This window comes from Dreissena polymorpha, chromosome 7 (genome assembly GCF_020536995.1).
Source record: "Dreissena polymorpha isolate Duluth1 chromosome 7, UMN_Dpol_1.0, whole genome shotgun sequence".
NCBI classification, from domain to species: Eukaryota; Metazoa; Mollusca; class Bivalvia; order Myida; family Dreissenidae; genus Dreissena; species Dreissena polymorpha.
Window position 1 is genome coordinate 103,702,525 of NC_068361.1, and position 7,967 is coordinate 103,710,491.

Consider the following 7,967-nt stretch of genomic DNA (forward strand, 5'->3'; position numbering starts at 1 on the left):
TACCTTGTAACCACCAGATACATTGTATATTCTAATTGGCATAGATAAAATTAAATCTATAGCCTAGTTACAAAGTAATATATTATTGTTCAAACGGTACCGCTTTTAAACTGAAAGTAGGATTTGTAGACATTTACGTCTATTTCTACAAACGCGATTATTTTTAAGTTTTAAAGCGCAAAAAAGATGGATTTCTACCTTGTAATCACCAGATATATTCTAAATGGCAAAGATAAAGATATGTTTCTTATTTATACTTAAATTTACTATGCCATGCAGTTAATTTTAAGGTGTGTGGCTCAAAGTCATTTAAAAAGATGAGCAAATATAATCATTTTTCTAAAAATAAATCATCCTCTGAAGCCCCCACTGAGATTCAAACTCAGACCTCTCTCCTCTGTGAAGGAAAGTATTCTATCTTGAAATACAAGGGCATGTAAGAGGAAAGTCAGCTATTTTAAATTTATCAACAAATAGATTTAAACAATATTTATATGGTATTAAAATATGCAAATATTAATGTAATATGACCAGAATTGGAGGTTCAAATCTTTGTAACTTTATTGTTCAAAGCAAAGAATTAAAGTTAAAATTGATGTACATGTAAGCATGTTGTTAATACTAAATTGAGTTTTTTTATGACTCCTTCGCTTCTGTATAGTATGAAATACATATCTCGTGTAACATAATTTCATGTAAACTCTGGACTTTAATGACGACAAGTTGGATGTATGGTTTCCTGTATTGTGTTTTAGGTCAGAATGGTTAACATTTTATACTTGACAAAGATTTGAACCTCCAATTCTGATCATCCGTCTCTTTCTCAAAATTTATTAAAAACCACACTATTTTTTTTAAAACTTGTGTATCAAATGCTAACCATTCTTACCTAAAACATGATTAAGGAAACCGAAATATTGACACAGCGAGTTATTTTATTCTTATGGAAGATTAAATTATGCATGACAAAAATACAATCGGAAATATTTTTTACAATCTCTTGATGCTTTAAAAATATTTTACTGTTAAATAAAATAACACGTCTGACTTGTCGTCATTAAAATCCAGAGTTTGAATGAAATTACGTTACACGAGATACGCATTTCATACCATATAAGAGCAAAGGAGATATTAAGAACTTAATTTAGTATAAGCGACACGCTTACCTAAATTTAAACTTTAATCCAATTCTTAAAACAATAAAGTTGCAAGATACAGTAACATGCACGCACTTCCATTTTGTGTGTTTTTTTTTCGTTCCATTTTGTCAAAATTTATTTACAACCACACTCATTCTTAATAACATTTGTATCAAATGCTTACCATAACAAAGCCGTAATCCTGTCGCTGTAAGTTATTTTATTCCTATGAAAATTTAAATTATGCATGACAAACACAAAATCCAAAATAATTTTGGAATATTTCTATGCTTTAAAAAATATTTAACTGCACGGCCGACTTGTAGTCATTAAACCCAGAGTTTAAATGAAAATACGCCACACGAGATATATATGTATTTCATATCAAGTCATGTGTGCTGAATTAATGTTACTCAGCTTTACATATTCTACCATTTATTAATTAAACAGAACCTTGTCAAGTTGACGATGCTTATAATTTGAGAAGTTAATGATTTATAATCATCGAGGGGGGTATTCCAGACGTAAAACATTGCATCATTACATGGAAAACAGCTGCACAACTGTATGCGAAAGGTAAAACAGTATATTCTATCGAGAACTAACTTGCAATTTGCATAGCAACGTCCGAAATGTGCAAACTCCGACATCTATTTCGATATTTATAAATTCAAGATATAACGTTAACTGAACTGTTATACAGAAATCAAACTTGTGTTTTGATAAAAAAAATAAGCAAAGCAAACCAAAAAAAATTACCCTTTTAACGGCAAAACGATTAATTTATCCAATATTCAACACATGTATTTCCATTCAAATTATGCCCTTGAACTTTAACGGTTGATTGTCGTTTCGTGCCAATACCAGTTCGTGCCACTAATATTTGTGTTGTTTATTTTTAAAGGTAAGTTTCGTGAGAAATAAATGTGTTTGAAAACTTTCTCGCATGGTAATGGTATATAAAATTCAACTCATCGGACAAATTCAAGAACACAATGACACTTACCAAGTTTTCTGAACAACCGTACACAGCGCAAAATGCGGGAGCCGCGTGATGTCTATTTCCATATCCACGGGTGTGTTTATGTCAAATGCTAGTGTTTTTCAATAGATCGTATACTTATCTAAAAAACGGCGAAGTAGCGTTCACTTTAATTATTTTGATGATGTTATTTTGTAAATACTTTCTCGCGTTCTTTTCGAACGTTCATTGGCAGCCATATTGAATGTTGGTTGTATACTTCCGAAATTATGTGTTTTAATGACTCTCAAAAATGTTTTTAGTGCAGAAATTGTATTTTTAAGTATCAATTTCTCGGATTTATTTGATATATTTTGTTAACTTATTTGCGTTTAAATTTGATTGTTTGTTGTTTACTTGCGAACTATTTTTCATGTGTACGCTAGTGGATATGTAATCAGGTTACCATATTTACATTAATGAAATTTAACTGTTGTTTGTTTTTGTTTGTTTTGTTAATATTTTCTAAACGGGTTCAGCTATGTATGTTAAACGCAATATGAATTTATTTATTAATTTGGGAATAAAATCGCAATATGTATTAATTAAAATCAAATTTGAAGTGTCTATCGCGTGAATTGTCTCCTTGGGTTGAATTGTGTTTGGGTTGCTATTAACGCTATTAACGCTTCCGGCGAGAACTCATTTTATAGCGATTGCGCAATAAAAAACACCACTTTTTCGTAATTTTATCAAAAACTGGACTTTTCCCAGATATGACGAATACGCCATCGTGTAGATCGAGTTCTGGTCCATATACATGTCAAATTTCAGCAAAAGTTACAGACCAGTTTTCAAGACTCCCAAATCGCTGCTATACGCTGGAGCTTAACGAATTTTAGCCCCCTTTATCATTCGTTCGATTGAACGTCATCAATGATGACGTCCAATACAGCACTCATTCCATACTAGAGTTGCGACACCTTAAGGGTTTCGCGGGATGGAATGAGTGGAGAGATCAAATCAAATCGAAAATCGATTACTAGAGTTGCGACACCTTAAGGGTTTCGCGGGATGGAATGAGTGGGAACTAAAAAAATGTGGGTTCGAAAATTTTGGGTAAGAAAATGTGGGAACACAAATTTTGGGTACTAAACAAATGTGGGTACGAACATTTTGGTTACGAAAAAAAATGTGGGTACGAAAATTGTGGGTACAATGGGTCAATGTTAAGGTTTTAGCATGGCGGACGCCGGACGGCGAAAAGACACGACACGACACGATGAGCTAGCTATGACAATACCTCAGGTATTCTCCGAAAACAGCCGATCGCATATGCATAAGTCAGTGAGTAATACTCAACAAGACTATTGTCAAGCAAATTATTTTGTCCCCTACCGGCTCCACCATTGTCAGAATTTATTTTATTTTTTTATTTATTGCCATAGAAACCAGAATTTTTTACATAGGAGCAAAATGAAATCACGTGCATAATGTCCTTATTGCCATCTATCCATGTTTCAAGTTTCATGAAAAAATATTAAGAACTTTTAAAGTTATCGCAGGATTCAGAAAAGTGTGACAGACTGACTGACTGACTGACGGACACACAGAGCACAAACCATAAATCCCCTCCGGTAAAACCGGTAGTGGACTAATAAAAGCTAGGCACGGCGTATAAAATCAGAACCACTGGGTCGAATCTGCTGAAACTTGGCCACATTATAGATTATAGTCCAAACAAGCTACAGAATGAGCGTTTTTGGACCTGACAGCGTAAAACATTAACCAATAATGAACAGCACAAAATGGGTCATTTTGTACAAAAAATGTAAACTTTGAGTGGCATTTAATGACCTTTAGACATCAGAAAGTTGCAAATTTTTAATATTCTGCACACTTCGACTTGTTTTTTTTTACAAATTTAGAAGCATTTGTGCTTGGGATGTATATAAACCCTGTTATTCAGTGTCAAATTTTGCCAAAAATCACAATACAATCCCAAAAATGGCTAAGCAGCAATGCCCCTTTAACATTATTCCTTATATTTAATTGTATTGTTTAAAAAGATAACTGTGTATATTTTATTATAATGGCTCTGTATATCACACATGATAGGCCACTACTGGGGCTTGAACCCAGAACTCATCTCACATTGTAAGATGCGTTTTTCAATTAAACTACAATGACTGTATCTTGTGAAGTAGAGCCAACATACACCCACATACCGGTAAGTGAAAAAATCATTCTGTCCATATATTTGTACTGGGCAATAGTGAAAGTGAAAGTCTTTTTCCAGGTTTTCCCTGATTTCCAGGTTGGCTGGGAACCATGTTTAACTATGATAAAATGTTCTTTAGATGCCGTGTGTATTAATATATAGGTCTATTTTTCTGAGATATTAAAATGCCTTTGGGTATGTGGCGAATATTAAAAAAATCTGCAACTTGATATATGGTGCTAACACGGTAAAATTGTATGAGCCCAAATTATAATAGATGAATGCGTATTATGCTTCTCAGCTTATACTATGACGACATGTTCATACAATGCCATTTTCATTAATATACATGTATATGCCAAATTTAATGAAAAATACTTGAAAATGTGTGTCGCAAGATACCAAGTAAGAAAAAAAATCAGCATTTTTATGTAGGGTCATCACACGGTAAAATTATTTATGCCCAAAATAATAATAGATGAATGCATATTAGGCTTCAATGTTGCTTATACTATGACTACTGGTTCATACGATGCCATTTTTATAAATATCTATGCCAAATGTAATGAAATAGACATGAAAATGTGTGTTGCCAGGTACCAAGTAAGAAAAAAATCAGCATTTTTATCTAGGGTCTTCACACGGTTAAATTATTTGTGCACAAATAATAATAGATGAATGCATATTAGGCTTCAATGTTGCTTATACTATGACAACTGGTTCATACGATGCCATTTTTATAAATATCTATGCCAAATTTAATGAAATAGACTTGAAAATGTGTGTCGCCAGGTACCAAATAAGAAAAAAATCAGCATTTTTATATAGGGTCTTCACACAGTAAAATTATTTGTGCCCAAGTAATAATAGATGAATGCATATTAGGCTTCAATGTTGCTTATACTATGACTACTGGTTCATACGATGCCAATTTTATAAATATCTATGCCAAATTTCATGAAATAGACTTGAAAATGTGTGTCGCCATGTACCAAGTAAGAAAAAAATCAGCATTTTTATGTAGGGTCTTCACACAGTAAAATTATTTGTGCCCAAATAAGAATAGATGAATGCATATTAGGCTTCAATGTTGCTTATACTATGACTACTGGTTCATACGATGCCAATTTTATAAATATCTATGCCAAATTTAATGAAATAGACTTGAAAATGTGTGTCGCCAGGTACCAAGTAAGAAAAAAATCAGCATTTTTATGTAGGGTCTTCACACAGTAAAATTATTTGTGCCCAAATAAGAATAGATGAATGCATATTAGGCTTCAATGTTGCTTATACTACCCTTGTCAAAAAATAACCCACTTTCATACCAAAACACACTTAAACCAACATAAAACTGTGTTTTTTCTGAGTTTTTCTTAGCAGAAGTTGGTTTTTGATATTAAAAGCGAGTTTTATGTGCGCTAAACTGTGCTTAACTGGGTTTAAAGTTGGTTATTTTAAGAAGATGTGTGTTTTAAGCGAGTTTTTTTCTGTAAGAAGTCGGTTTTTTGTGTGTCAAAAGTGAGCCTTTTTATTTATGAGTTGGTTTATGTGTGTTTAAGTGTGTCTTTTTGTTTTATAAGCGAGTCTTTTACAACAGAAGTTGGTCTTTTTTTAAACAGAAGTGGGTTTAAGCGAGTTTAAATTGGTCTTTTTGTAAATAAGTTGAGAGCTGCAACGAGGCTTAAAGACTAACTTTAACACACTTTTCATAAATAATAAGTTGGTCTTTTGTTTATTAATATAACTCATCAATGAAACATGTTTGATGTTTATAGCCATAAATAATACAAGTCAATTGTTAAGGGGCTTTTTTTACAGCTTGTTTGCCATTGTCCCTATTGTACATTTGTGTGCTCCCCATAATTTTTAGGGAATATTGGATGAAAATGGCTCTTTCAGAACATCACAGGTTCACAGATGGACAACAAGTATCACTGACAAAAACTATAACAATGGTCAAGCTTAGTTTTATACATAATACATGAAAGAGTTTGTGTTTCACTTTGATTTTTTTCTTTATGTTTGTTTTTATTATAAACAATATCTTATGATTGTTTTATGTCTTAAAATTATTTTATTTTTTAAATTTTAAAATAATCTTACATGATTGTTTATATTTGTTTAAAAAAGTATTTACTTGTTAAATCTGCATATTTAAATAATTCTGGTATTGGAAACAGTATTTTGGAAATGATCTATTTATTTTTGTATATAAGTTGTGCAAGATTGTGATATTTTCATATGATACCATCATATCCATTTTCTTAATTTGCAATAAAAAAATAAAATGCCAAACATGACCTGTGTTACATCAACTGTCATCAAAATAACAAGACAATACCTAAAAACACCCTTATTTCACACCACTAACAATAAACAGATAACAATCTGTCAGGCATTCAGAGTTAAACAGGGTACTGATTTTAAGGGTAGATAAGGCTACTGATGGGGTTTGCTTAAAGATAAGGCTGTGTGGAATGAGATATAAGGCTTTTGATTGGCTATTGCACAAGGAGTTATCTTTTTGAAAACAACAACTTTTGAAAAACAAGCTGGTGTCAGCAATTGAATATTGAGCAAAATTTAATTCAGCAACATTAATATAAAGAAGTGAAAGACTTATAATGGTAGTGTAAAATGTCTTGAAATTCTGTCAGCATTGACCTTTTCGACATTATTTTAAGGGAGACAACTCTGAGTGGATTTAGTGAGGTCGGGGGGGTACTCGATAATCTACTGCAGTGCGTCTGCATACAGTTCTATGTTGAAGCAATCATAATTTCCCAATAATTTGCAGATATAACTTATATGGTATGATATTTTTTTGTATTTTTTTTAATTAGCTAAGTATCTTTGATATAATTGTCGTTCATGTTTATGCTTTATTTCGATTTTATTGTGTTTAAAATAGTTAAAAACGAAACATGCTAAAGCGGGTGGGGTATGGAAAAATATCTTATTTGTTAAGTTTGGGCAAATTAGAAGTTTGATGGCATTTGGTAAATTTCTTTTCTTTAAAAAGAACAATTATTTTAAAACAGATAACTTTGCTGTATTTAAATGTTATTGAATGGTTTATTGTTATAACTTCTAGAAACTTTTTTTCAGGAATATCACACTTCACAGTGTCAACAGAAACTGGGATACTGTACTGAGTATCTAATGCTGCATGAAGCTCAAGATTTCTTCACCTGGAATTTTATTAACTCTTGCAATAATTATTATACATCACCACAATTACATAACTATGTTCTTTGAAAAAATAAAATAAAGATACTTCAGATGTGTGTCTACTTCATACCCTTCATTAAAAAATATCCTACACATTCAGAAATATAATAAAATGGATGGTGGTTAAAGTTGCTTCACATCCAATGTTGTCATGCAATCATTTACCATAACATGTGATGTGTTGACATGACTATTAACACTGCTAAGAAAACATTTACTTTGAATTAAAATAAGTGTCCCTGGTCAAATGTCCATTGGCTTAATATCTATATGGGTGAAACGTTCACCTGCATCACAGTCATCCTTAATTGGTTGCGTGTTAAGCTATCCCAATTAACTACCAGTCATGGCAGATTTGTTCAAAAGAAGACAAGTATCAATGTTTGAAGAATTGTTATTGCTTTTACAGTCT

General features: G+C 31.9%; 1 long non-coding RNA gene across 1 annotated transcript; it reads left to right on the top strand.

The window, feature by feature from the left end:
- Positions 1-6,988: 6,988 nt before the first annotated feature.
- LOC127836964 (uncharacterized) lies at positions 6,989-7,603 on the top strand. Its single transcript, XR_008029021.1, has 2 exons — positions 6,989-7,135; positions 7,433-7,603. It is a non-coding gene; the product is annotated as an uncharacterized LOC127836964 (long non-coding RNA).
- The last annotated feature ends 364 nt before the right edge of the window (positions 7,604-7,967 follow it).